We start from the raw sequence: 12,524 nt of genomic DNA, 5'->3' as shown, positions 1-12,524 counted from the left end.
TCTTGTACAGCACTTTGAAAATGCTGTGTATATTGCTACCTTAATTAACCAATCTGACCTCTGCATGTTAATTATACACACACTGAAGTTTCACCTAAAGGCCTTCTAAAGCCTTGTTACTGCAAAGCGTTTGAAACAAAGACATGAAATTAATTCATCAGAGAGCAGGAAACAGCAACCAGTGATGCTTTCCTGCAAAAGGAGCACAGGAAGGTTCCCATTGTTTTATTAAGCCCTCATGGCAGTAACAAAGAGCAACTAGTAATTCGGAACAACTAATTTTGGTCAGTCCCCAACTGACCTTTTATGGTCTTTTAAAATGTAATGAAAAAATATACTGGGCACATGTAAGGGCAGAAGGATGTAGAGAATGAAAGCATGAAGAGAATGAAAGGCACCACTGAAATGGTCAGAGAGAAGCACAAGAGAAATGCACTGCAAGCTGGCACCCAGGAGGCTCCACCTCAGCAGTGCTTTGCTGTGAGGATGTTGAGCCCTGGAGTAGGCTTCCCGGAGAGGCTGTGGAGTCTCCTTCTCTGGAGTCTTTCTCAACCTGCCTGGATGCTTTCCTCTGTGACCTGTCCTGGGTGACCCTGTCCTGGCAGGGGGCTTGGAGTGAATGATATCTGGAGATCGCTTCCAACCCCTACCCTTCTGTGATTCTGTGATTCCCTGCCTCCCAGAGAGCCTCCCAGAGAGCACCATCAATTGCAGCAACTATTTCAGCCCAGCTCTGCTTATTGGTCTGTCTGTGAGTATCTTGGTAGCCACCCACTGACAATTCCTGAATTTTAAGAATAAATCATGGCTCTGGCCAACCTCCTTCTCCCTCTGTAGGAAGAGGGGAAAGAAAAAGTTCCTGGAACATTCTAGTTTAGACTGGAAATGAGGAAGAAACTCTCTAGAGTGAGGGTGGGGAGACACTGAAACAGGCTGCCCAGGGAGGCTGTGGATGCTTCTTCCTGGGAGGTGTTCAAGGCCAGGCTGGATGAAGCCTTAAGCAGCCTGGGCTGGTGGGAGGTGTCCCTGCCCATGGCAGGTGGTTGGTGAGGATGAGCTTTAAGGTCCCTTCCATCCTAAACCATTCTATGATTCTGTGATCTCAAGGGACTTTTCCAACCAAAAGGATTCTATGGTTCTATGACAGTGAGAAACACATACAGGAGAACCCTGAGAATTCAGCTTACACATTTCCTGCCTCCTGAGTTCTCACTCATGGAAAGCTAAAGGGTAGTTTTTCACTGAATTTCTAGGTGGGAAAGCAGAGATGTTTTCCCTGGAGACTCAGCACACCCAGTATGACAATACCCAAGCCAAGCACTAGGGCAGGCACCAGAGCCCATAGTCACCACCTTCGTCTTATCCAGCTTGTACGGTGGAGAAGGCAGGCAGCAGTGGCTGCCCCATCCTCCTTTGCCAGCCAAAGGGGCACTCTGGGGCTGTGAGTCATTGCATCTTAGCATAAAGGTAAAAAAATAGGTTCTTCGTGTGTGTGATTCATCTGTCCTCTTTCTCTGCACTCCCCACACAGGGAGCCTTGGGTGACTAACTCAGATGTAGACATCTACATTTTGCCACATGAAGCCCACTCACAGTCTGTGACTTCCCCAGCACGCCGTGCAGGAGCAGAAGATTTCAAACTGAAGAAGGAAGTTTGGAGACAATTTCCCCATCTTCCCCCCTCCAGCCTATGCCAAGTTCCTTTTCTGTGCTGCTCTTGCATTGGATGTGGTCACTAGCAGGACCTGACAACATGCCTTGGGCTGTAAGACTATCAAAATATTTCCCTTCCGATATTTCCTTCTGATACTCCAGCAGCAGGTTATTACAAAGCCAGAAAGAAGCTCCCAATGAATATCAGACTTGCAGGAAAGGAAGGAGTCTGATGAAATGATAACTCAATTGACTAGGTAAAAATTGGGCTGAGGGAAAGAAATCAGCATGTCACAAGATTGTGACCTCAGAGGACAAACGGGGAAAAAGGGAGAAGCAGGGGTCCCTGTAACTGCTCTGATACTAATATCCAAACTGGAGTGTCATGGTGACTCTCAGGAGCAGCAAAGCTGAATTCGCAGGAGCTCTGGAAAGCACTGAGCAGGATTTCTAATCTTCCCTGGAGGTGGCAGCAGAGGGGGAAGAACAAGAGGAGTTACTCTTTCCTTCATCCAGACACACCCAGAGATGGGAAGAAGAAATTAAGAAGAGGAAGAGGAGGCTAAGAGGAGACCTTACTGCTCTCTACAGCTGCCTGAAAGCAGAGTGCAGTGAGACTGGTGCTGGCCTCTTCTCCCAAGTAACTAATGTCAGGACAGGAGGAGGTGACCTCAAGCTGCACCAGGGGAGGGTTAGGTTGCAGATTTGGAAGAATTTCTTTGCTGCAAGAGTGGTGAGCCACTGGAACAGGCTGCCCAGGGAGGGGTTCAAAAAACAAGATGTGGCACTAGGGGACACAGACTGGTGGCCACAGAGGTGTTGGGTGGAAGGCTGCACTTGTTCTTACAGGCCTTTTCAAATCTTAGTGATTCTATGGGTGGTCCCATGAAATAGCACAAGGTGACATGTGAGGGGGAAAAAAGAGCATGAAGCAGTGTGGTGAAAGCTGAGAATCACCAGATTTCCAGATTTCTTATTTTGAGTGGGGAAAAGTAATGTTTAATTCTGCTCCCCAGAACATGGTCAGACTAGAAGCAAAGGCAAGCTCTGCTTGAGGAGCTTCAACTACAAGAAATTAAATTTCACTGCTTCTCCTCATTTGTCTCTCCTGACTTTGATGCTTTCCTCTGGTAATTTCCACTTCTCTGAGCCATCCCATTTCAGCTCCACTCTCACCTAGAAAGGTTGGGCCAGCTGATGCTTGGGGGGCATTCTGTGATCTTGTGATGCTGCCCTTTTGAAATGTGCACTGTTGTTGCTCAGGGTACAAAGTCAATCCAGACCACAGCCACTGAACTTGTAGAGGGGCAGAACACCCAGCTGGAGCAGTGCTGCACACAGAAAGCTTTGAAGTACTTAAACCTGGGGATAAACCTCAGGATGCCAACTAATGGGATCTCTTCAATAACCTGCAAGCTTCTGTCTGCCAGAGGAAAGGAGAGATGCTGTTAGTGAGCATCTCCAGGGTCCCCCTGAGAAGAGGCAGACAATGAAGTTACAGTTTATGACTTTGGGAAGGCTGCTGTCACAGTCAGCTCATGTGGCAGACAGTAGGACATTACCCTGAGGTACTGGAGCACCACTACAGCCCCCTGGCATTCTCTCTGGAGGCTGCGGCAGATAAAACACCTCTGCTTCTCTTCCAAGACATTGATTTGAGCTGATTCACCTTTTCTTTGCTTTCTTTCTGTTTGGCCATTCATCTTACAAGAATTTGCAGAGACTTTTCTGTGTTAACACAGGGATCTTTTAACAGTGAAGTGTTTTAAAAGACAAGCAGGAGGGAATTTTCATCTTCAGAGGATTTCCTTTCTTCACAACCAGGAGCCATGTACTCCCTTCTATTAAAACACTTCACAGACTCATTTTCTTCCAGCACACATCTAATGCATTTAGGTCCCAAACCTGTAATGAGCACAGATGCAGGGGGCTGCCCACACACAGCAGGAAAAGGGCCATAGTTCTGACTCATCTGGTAATTTATGCTTCTATACTGGTGTTACAATAATGTTAATATTGCTTGAAAATATTTCTATAACACTTAGAATATTTGCCAAAAAATAACATTCAGAGATTGTCACACTGCCATCATGGTTCTTACAGGATCAGAACCCCTCCAGCAGGCTGCACCAGTGAGGGCACATCAGAACCCAGCACCCGTGCTTTGGCATCCCCACTGGGCACATGTAAGGGCAGAATGGAAAATTAGGCTGAAGAGAATGAAAGGCACCACTGGAACAGTCAGAAGTCAAGAAAAAGAGGAATGCACTGCAAGCTGGCACCCAGGAGGCTCCACCTCAACACAAGCTAACACTGCTTTGGTGTGAGGGTGCTGAGCCCTGCAGCAGGCTGCACAGAGAGGTTGTGGAATCTTCTTCTCTGGATGTGTTCCTGTGTGACCTGCCCTGGGTGACCCTGCTCTGTCAGGGGGGTTGGACTGGATGATCTCTGGAGGTCCCTTCCAACCCCTGCCGTTCTGTGATCATTTTCTAAAAAGAAGTCAGTCCCTTCCCTTCCAGAGGAAACTGTCAGAAGCTAGAGTGTAAAATTAACAAATCCACAACTAAAAAGGCAAAACACATTTGCTAGGCTGCCATCCCCACCAGGGTGTCTCCAGCACTGTCAGGTTATCATAGAATCATAGAATCAGTCAGGGCTGGAAGGGACCACAAGGATCATCCAGTTCCAACCCCCCTGCCATGGCCAGGGACACCTCACACTACATCAGGCTGGCCAGAGCCTCATTCAGCCTGGCCTTAAACACCTCCAGGGATGGGGCCTCAACCACCTCCCTGGACAACCTATTCCAGGCTATCACCACTCTCATGGGGAAGAACTTCTTCCTCACATCCAGCCTGAATCTCCCCACTTCCAGCTTTATTCCATTCCCCCTAGTCCTATCACTCCCTGACACCCTAAAAAGTCCCTCCCCAGCTTTCTTGTAGCCCCCTTCAGATACTGGAAGGCCACAAGAAGGTCACCTCAGAGCCTTCTCTTCTCCGGACTGAACAGCCCCAACTCTTTCAGTCTCTCCTCATAGGAGAGGTGCTCCAGCCCTCTGATCATCCTGGTGGCCCTTCTCTGGACACCTTCCAGCATGTCCATATCCTTCGTGTAGTAGGGGCTCCAGAACTGGATGCAGTACTCCAGGTGGGGGCTCACCAGAGCTGAGTAGAGAGGGAGAATCATCTCCCTTGACCTGCTGGCCAAACTTCTCTTGATGCAGCCCAGGATCTGCTTGGCTCTCTGGGCTGCAAGTGCACATTGACAGCTCATGCTGACCTTCTCCTCCACCAGCACCCCCAAGTCCCTCTCCTCAGGGCTGCTTTCTAGCCACTCACTGCCCAGCCTGGATTTGTGCTTGGGATTGCCTCGACCCAGATGAAGGACCCTGCACTTTGTCTTGTTGAACCTCATGTGGTTGGCTTGTGCCCACCTCTCCAGCCTGTCCAGGTCCCTCTGGATGGCATCCCTTTCCTCCAGCGTGTCTGCTGCACCACACAGCTTGGTGTCATCAGCAAACTTGCTGAGGGTGCACTCAATGCCTCTGTCCATGTCACCAACAAAGATATTGAACAAGACTGGTCCCAGGACTGATCCCTGAGGGACTCCACTTGTCCCTGGCCTCCACTGGGACATGGAGCCATTGACAGCCACTCTTTGGGTGTGGCCATCAAGCCAGTTCTTTATCCATCTTGTGCTCCACCCATCAAACCCATGTGTCACCAGTTTGGAGACCAGGATGTGGTGCGGGACAGTGTCAAAGGCTTTGCTCAGGTCCAGGTAAATGACATCAGTTGCTCTCCCCTCATCTATTAATGTTGTCACATGTTCATGAAAGGCCACCAGGTTTGTCAGGCAGGATTTGCCCTTTGTGAAGCCATGCTGACTGTACCCAATCACCTCTTCACTATTCTTCTGTCTCAGTAGTGCCTCCAGGAGAATGTGCTCCATGATCTTACCAGGCACAGAGGTGAGACTGACTGGCCTGTAGTTCCCTGGTTCTTCCTTCTTACCCTTTTTGAAAATGGGAGTAATGTTTACCCTTTTCCAGTCAGTGGGGACTTCCCCAGACTGCCAGGACTTTTGGAATATAATAGAGAGAGGTTTAGCAACCTCCTCTGCCAGTTCTCTCAGTACCTGTGGGTGTATCCCGTCAGGTCCCATGGACTTGAACACTTTCAGGTTCTTCAGGTGATCACGACCCTGATCTTCACTCACCATAGGCAGTTCTTCCTCCCGGTCCCTGCCATTAGCTTCCATGACTATTCCAGGAGTGTGGCTGAAGCTGTGGAATGGGGCTATAGGAATGAGATTGTAAAAGCCACAGTTCTGTGAGAAGCATCCCTCCATGGAAGGGGACTGTGGGCAGAGGATTTAACTCTGCCCACACTGAAATGCTGATGCTTCACTTCCAACACACAGCTCCCCTGGTAAGGAACCAGACTGCCAGGGCACAGCACTGCAGAAGCTCAGATGGTGGCAGCTGAGGACAAACCTCAATAGGTCTGACCATCCACACCTCGTCTGTAGAGGCAATTGCAATGTCTGAAGCAGCTCAGAACTGCACAGGTATGAGGGTGATGTAAAGCTTTGTTAATTCTCTTCCCTTTTACATGCAAATTCTCTTCTGTGCATCACAGAATAGCATCCAATGACCTAATTTCACACACAGTTCTGAACTGGCTGATAACAAACACACCCCAGTGTATAGACACACACATCCCAGCACAGGGAGCTACCCAAACAGTACATCAGCCACAACTAAGCATATCCACAGAGTCACAACTGCATTGGGTTGGATGGACCCTCCAAGGGCATCGTGTCCAAGCCCCCTGCACTCAGCAGGGACACCTCCAACTAGAGCAGGCTTTCCAGGGACACATCCAGTCTGACCTTGAATGTCTCCAGGGGTGGGGCCTCAACCACCTCCTTGGACAGCCTGTTCCAGCATTTCACCACTTTCAATGTGCAGAACTTCCTCCTGATGTCCAACCTAAATCTGCCCTGCTCCGGTTTCAAACCACTACCTCTCTTTCTGTCACCACAGGCTCTTCTGAACAGTCCCTCCCCAGCCTTGCTGTAGCCTCCTGAATGTAGCTGTAGTGAAATGTATCTCCAAGGTCTCCTGGGAGCCTTCTCTTCTCCAGGCTGAACAACCCAAACTCCCTCAGCCTGTCCCCAGGGCAGAGGTTCCCCAGCCCTCTGATCATCTCTGTGGCCTCCTCTGGACAGGCTCCATCAGGTCTATGTCTCTCTCGTGTTGGGGGCCTCAGAGCTGGACACAGTGCTCCAGACGAGGCCTAGCCAGAGCAGAGCAGAGTGGCAGAATCCCCTCTCGACCTACTGACCATGCTGCTTTTGCTGCAGCCCAGGATGTGAAGTTAGACAACAGATGGGAAACAGGAATACACCATGGCTGCCACCTCTGCCAGAAACCACTAAGCACACAGTGCTCCTGGCTATGCAATCATCCACATGTGTATTCTATAGATATGCACAGCTAAACTCAGAAAAAATGCTTCATGAGACATTTACACCACACACACAGATCAAGCTGTCCCCACGCCTCTATTACCTCAGCCACATCTTACCAGGATACATCACTGAAGCACCTCCCTCCTCAAACTTGTTCCCTTGAAACCACGAGCAGCAAGTTCCCTCCATGCTCTGCCTTCTGGGCTTGAAAGAAACCAGACACTTTGATGCATATTTTGTTTGCCTGCCTAAAGGGAAACTTGGGGCTGAATTAGCAAGCAGGGGAAACCTCTGAACAATTAGCACAACATAAAGCAAACTGTAAAGGATCTTCAGAAGACTCTACCCAGCACTGCTTAAAAAGCTGTATTTTAATAAATCTTCATCTTAACGTAGCCAAATGTAAGAAAAATCAATACCTGGGCAGGAGCTATTAAAAGCAGTGAACTGGTCCCATTGCCACCCAATTCTTCATCCCCCCTATCACCCTGCCTCTGAAGGCTGTAAGAATGTATGCAAACAGTAATGGAACAGGTGCCTAGGAGTTTACAAAATGCAATTTTCCTGCTCCTAGTACCAATTTCCACCACACCACAACACCCACCTGTGCTACCTTATTGCAGGAAACCTCACATGTGAGCTGCCACAAACTCTGGTGACAAAGACAAACTTGCACCTTGAAACAAACTTACACAAACGGACAGCACTTGGGCACCCAGCACTTAGGCAGCAGGTTGGACAGAACGAGACCAAATGCAGGCTCCTGCACTGGGGTCAGAGCAAGCCTCGTTATCAGAATGGGCTGGGGGATGAGGTGAGGGAGAGCAGCCCTGAGGAAAAGGACGTCAGGGTGCTGGTGCATGAAAAGCTGGACGTAAGCCAACAGTGTGCATCTGCTGCACAGGCCAAGGGCAGCCTGGGCGGCACCAAAGGCAGCATGGCCAGAGATGGAGAGAAAGGATCCTGCCACTCTGCTCTGCTCTGGGGAGACCTCACCTGCAGTGATGTGTCCAGCTGTGGGGCCCTCAGCACAGGAAGGACATGAACCTGATGGAGCAGGTCCAGAGGAGGGACATGAAAATGCTCAGGGGGTTGGAGCAGCTCTGCTAGGAGGACAGGCTGAGGGAGCTGGGAGTGTTCAGCCTGGAGCAGAGAAGGCTGCAGGGAGACCTAAGAGCAGCCTGCCAGGTCCTGAAGGGGGCTTATGAGCATGAGACGGCAGTGCCCAGGTGGCCAAGAAGGCAAATAGCATCCAACCCCTGAGGGCCACCATACTTGGTGTTATCCCCAGAGCCTATTCTTGCTTAAAAATTAAGAGATTGAAATCAACTCTTTTTTTCTGTCTATTGATTACATTTGTTTATATAAAAGCCTGATGAAAAGGGGTTTGCAACAAATCTTTTTCACACTTTTAAAATTAAATGGTCCTCCCAAAAATAGAAAACCATGTGCTTAGAGAGAGGAATGTGGAAGGGAGAGTGGAAAAAAAGGCCTCCTAGACCAGAAGAACCACACCATGCACTGCCAGCGTGGGCTGCTGTGTGCTCTCAGCTCTATTTCAATATTATTTACACACAGGCTTTAAGGTCCTTGACATATCCTCCTAGCTGCAGGGGGCTTCATCTCCTTTTTCTCTGCTGAGGTTAGCAGCTGTTTGTTAGTGAACAGCCACCTTGACCAGCATGGAGAACAGCTTTTCAGATGTGGTGTTTCTGAAGGCAGAACCCCCAAAGGCAAATTCCTGATCATTCAACCACGCAAGAGGGATCTCCATTCAAGAAACCAGCAGGCATTTCACTGCTCCTTAACAATTAGGCCTTGAGTGACATTATAAATATGACTTCGGGGAAGAGAAAATATGGTGGTGTACAGTACTGAGCTGGCACCGCTGTGTAAGAAACACAAAATTCACTTCAGAGCAAGGAAAGTGCAAACCTGCCTCATTTGAACAACACAGAGGTGGCCAGAGGGCAGCACAGGGGTGAGCGGCTTGGGGATTGCTGGTTGGACTCAAGCATCCTAGAGATCTTTTCCAGTCAAAGGAATTCCATGATTTTATGATATCAGGTCACTGTTTGCCTCCATCTTTGGTAAATGAAATCAGACTTGCTGACATTTGAACATCCTTTCTACTCTCATCTTGACGCCTGTGTCCATGACGAGGGGACTGAGTGAACCCTCAGTAAGTCTGGAGATGACACAAAGCTGGGAGGGAGCATCCATCTGCCTGAGGGCAGAAAGGTCCTGCAGAAGGCTCTAGACAGGTTGGACTGATAGGCCAAGGCCAGAGGTATGAATTCCAGGGCAAGTGCTGGGTCCTGCACATTGTTTATAACTCCATGCAATGCTTGGGGAAGCATGGCTGGAAAGTTGCTCAACAGTAAAGGACCTGGGGGTTGCTGGTCAACAGCTGGCTGCATATCACCCAGCAGTGTGCCCAGGTGGCCAAGAAGGCCACCAGCATCCTGGCCTGGATCAGGAACAGTGTGATCAGCAAGAGCAGGGCAGTGACTGGGCCCCTGTATTCAGCACTGGTGAGGCCACATCTCAAATACTGGGTTCAGTTTTGAGGCTCTCACTACAAAAAAGACATTGAGGGGCTGGAGGGGATGCAATAAAGTGCAACAAAGCTGGGGAAGGGTTTGGGGAATGGCTCTGGTGAGTAGTGGCTGAGGGAACTGGGAGTGTGTAGTCTGGAGAAGAGAAGGCTCTTTACAACTACCTGAAAGGAGGTTGGAGCAAGGTGGGAATTGGTCTCTTGTCCCAAGCAGCACACGATAGGACAAGAGGAAATGGCCTCAAGTTGTGACAGTGGGGTGGGGGGGAGAGTGGATACTGGGAAAAATTTCTTCAGTGGAAGAGTTGTCAAAAGGTTGCCCAGGGAAGTGGTGAAGTCATCTTCCCTGGAGGTATTTGAAAGATACATAGATGTGGTGCTGAGGGACATGGCTTAGTGGTGACTGCTGGGTTAACAGTTGGACTTAATGATCTTCAGGCTCTCTTCCAACAGACAATTCTGTGATTCTGTTTGCTCATCCCAAGTGTATCAGTGTGAGAGCTAAAATCCCCCCCCACTGACAATAAACAGGCTAGCTCAGTCTGGAAAGCAAATGCAAGCTGTATTTACAAGCAGATCTACAATCTATGATGAAATGCAATGAATATGTACAAATATACAAAATTCACAACATTTACAAATATACACAATCAACAGAAAAGCACAACCAAGCTCCCTTTGCTTCCCCCCAAAGGGGCCTTTCCCCAGGGGCCTCCTCCCCCCAAACTCCCCTGGCAGAAAGCAGAGAGCTAAAAAGCAGAGAAGCTATTAACTTAGCTCACCAAGGTCAGTGTGTTATCTTCAGCCAGAAGAAGAAGCAGCAGCCAGACAGCCCAGCAAGCAAGCCAAGAACTCCCCACTCCCACTGCTCCACTTTGTTTTGAGCAGTGGTTCTTAAACATTTCTATGTATCAAATGGAAGTGTTTAGAACAACCATTATTTTGCTTTCTTACACCCAGTAGTGACTTATTTACACTCTTTCGCTTTCTCTGCTCGAACTTTGCAAAGAAAGATTAAAAAGACAGTTTTAAACCATCACACCAAGTGACACTACGCAGTTTTCTAAACACTGGCTCCGGCTGTCCAGGGAGGTGGTTGAATCCCCATCCCTGGAGCTGTTGAAGTCACAGAGATGTGGTGCTGAAGGACATGGCTTAGCGCCAGCCTTGGAGGAGTTAGAGAACAGTTGGACTCAATGATATTAAAGGTCTTTTCCAACCAAGAAGATTCTATGACTCTAATGTTATATGTCCTATGCATATGGACAGCCACACACAGAGACATGTCAAGGAGAACTCCACACCCTGCCTGAGAACCAAAGAATTGTCCCTATCCACCAGAGTGTGGTACTGAGGAAAAGCTACATAACAGTAGAAGGGAGATTTCCCAGCCTAGAGCAGCTGCTGACTCAGCAAAGCAGGGACCTGTACGGAGACAGAGCCCTTCTATGGTTTGATTAAGGTCTCTGCTGTACAATGATCTCTCTGCCCCAGTGGTTCTCCTTCCTTCTCTCCTGCTCACTGTTTTAGCTGTACTTGCACCCTTGCCTCAATCTTCAACGTCCTTCACTCCTTTAGCAAAGCTGGGGAAGGGTCTGGAGAACAGGGCTGGGAGGAGCTGCTGAGGGAGCTGGGGGTGTTTGTTGTGGAGAAGAGGAGGCTGAGGAGAGACCTCATTGCTGTCTACAGCTCCCTGAGAGGAGGCTGGAGTGAAGTGGAACTGATCTCCTCTCCCTAGTAATCATAAGGGATAGGACAAGAGGAAATGGCCTAAAGCTGCATCCTTTCTTGACTGAAAAGGCTCTCAAAGCCTGGCACAGGCTGCCCAGCGAGGTGGCCAAATGCCCATCCCTGGAGGTGTTTCAAAGAGGCAGAGAGGTGGTGCTGAGGTGGCACCAGCCTGGGTAGAGTTTATAGATAATGGTTGGACTTGATGATCTTAAAGGTCTTTCCCAACCAAAACAGTTCTGTGAAGCTCTGATCCTGTTGTCTGATAAATGCACACAAGTAACATATCTGCCTGTGTCTTGTAATGAAACCCAGCTGGCCCAGGGACCACTTTCAGCTGAGGAAACAGCCATCCATGGCATGCCCAAGGGAGCAGGCAGTGGTTTCTGTGGCTGTCTAGCAGTCCCTCTGCTGAAAAACTTGGTTTAAAATAGGAGCCACCTTTCCACTCTTTCTAAAGACAATGAGGGATATGGGACACCTCAATCAGTGATTAGACAATAAAATCCTTTCTTGGGAAACAAAAGCACAGGTTCCATGCAGTCACCACATCTCCAGGGACAGCACAGGCAGACCCTCAACTACAACTGGACAGTGCTTCATACCCCTGAACACCGACCACAGCTCCTCCTCTTAGCAACATCTTATGAACTGAGCATCACCCCAGCTTCCCTCCAGCTTTGCAGGAAGCTCACACTAAGCAGAAATGCAGTTTGCTATCTACAGAATGGCTCTTTAACTCAGCTTGGTTTGTCTAAGCATCATCTGACCTGTCTTCCAGTGAACAGACAGCAAGAGTACTTCTCATCTGAGGTTCACAAAATCTAACAAAACAAATGTTGGGAAGTAATAAATAGGAGGCTGACAGCCCTGAGAAGGAGGTCTCTGAAGGACAAATATCAAATAAAAAGGGCACAACTGCACAGTCTAAAAATCTGCAGGCTGATAGACTCAGATAAACTGTGGTAACACAGCAAGAAAGGCTCTCTTGTATTCTCAGTGATCTTAGCTTTAGCCTGCAGCAAAAACTGCTTTTCCCTTTCCTACAGGGACAACACTTTTCTTTCTCTTGTTCATTGAGCTCTTGGCCTCTGACAAAGGAGTCAAA

Source organism: Indicator indicator, chromosome 2 (assembly GCF_027791375.1).
Source record: "Indicator indicator isolate 239-I01 chromosome 2, UM_Iind_1.1, whole genome shotgun sequence".
Classification (NCBI taxonomy): Eukaryota; Metazoa; Chordata; class Aves; order Piciformes; family Indicatoridae; genus Indicator; species Indicator indicator.
This window is presented reverse-complemented; position numbering follows the sequence as displayed.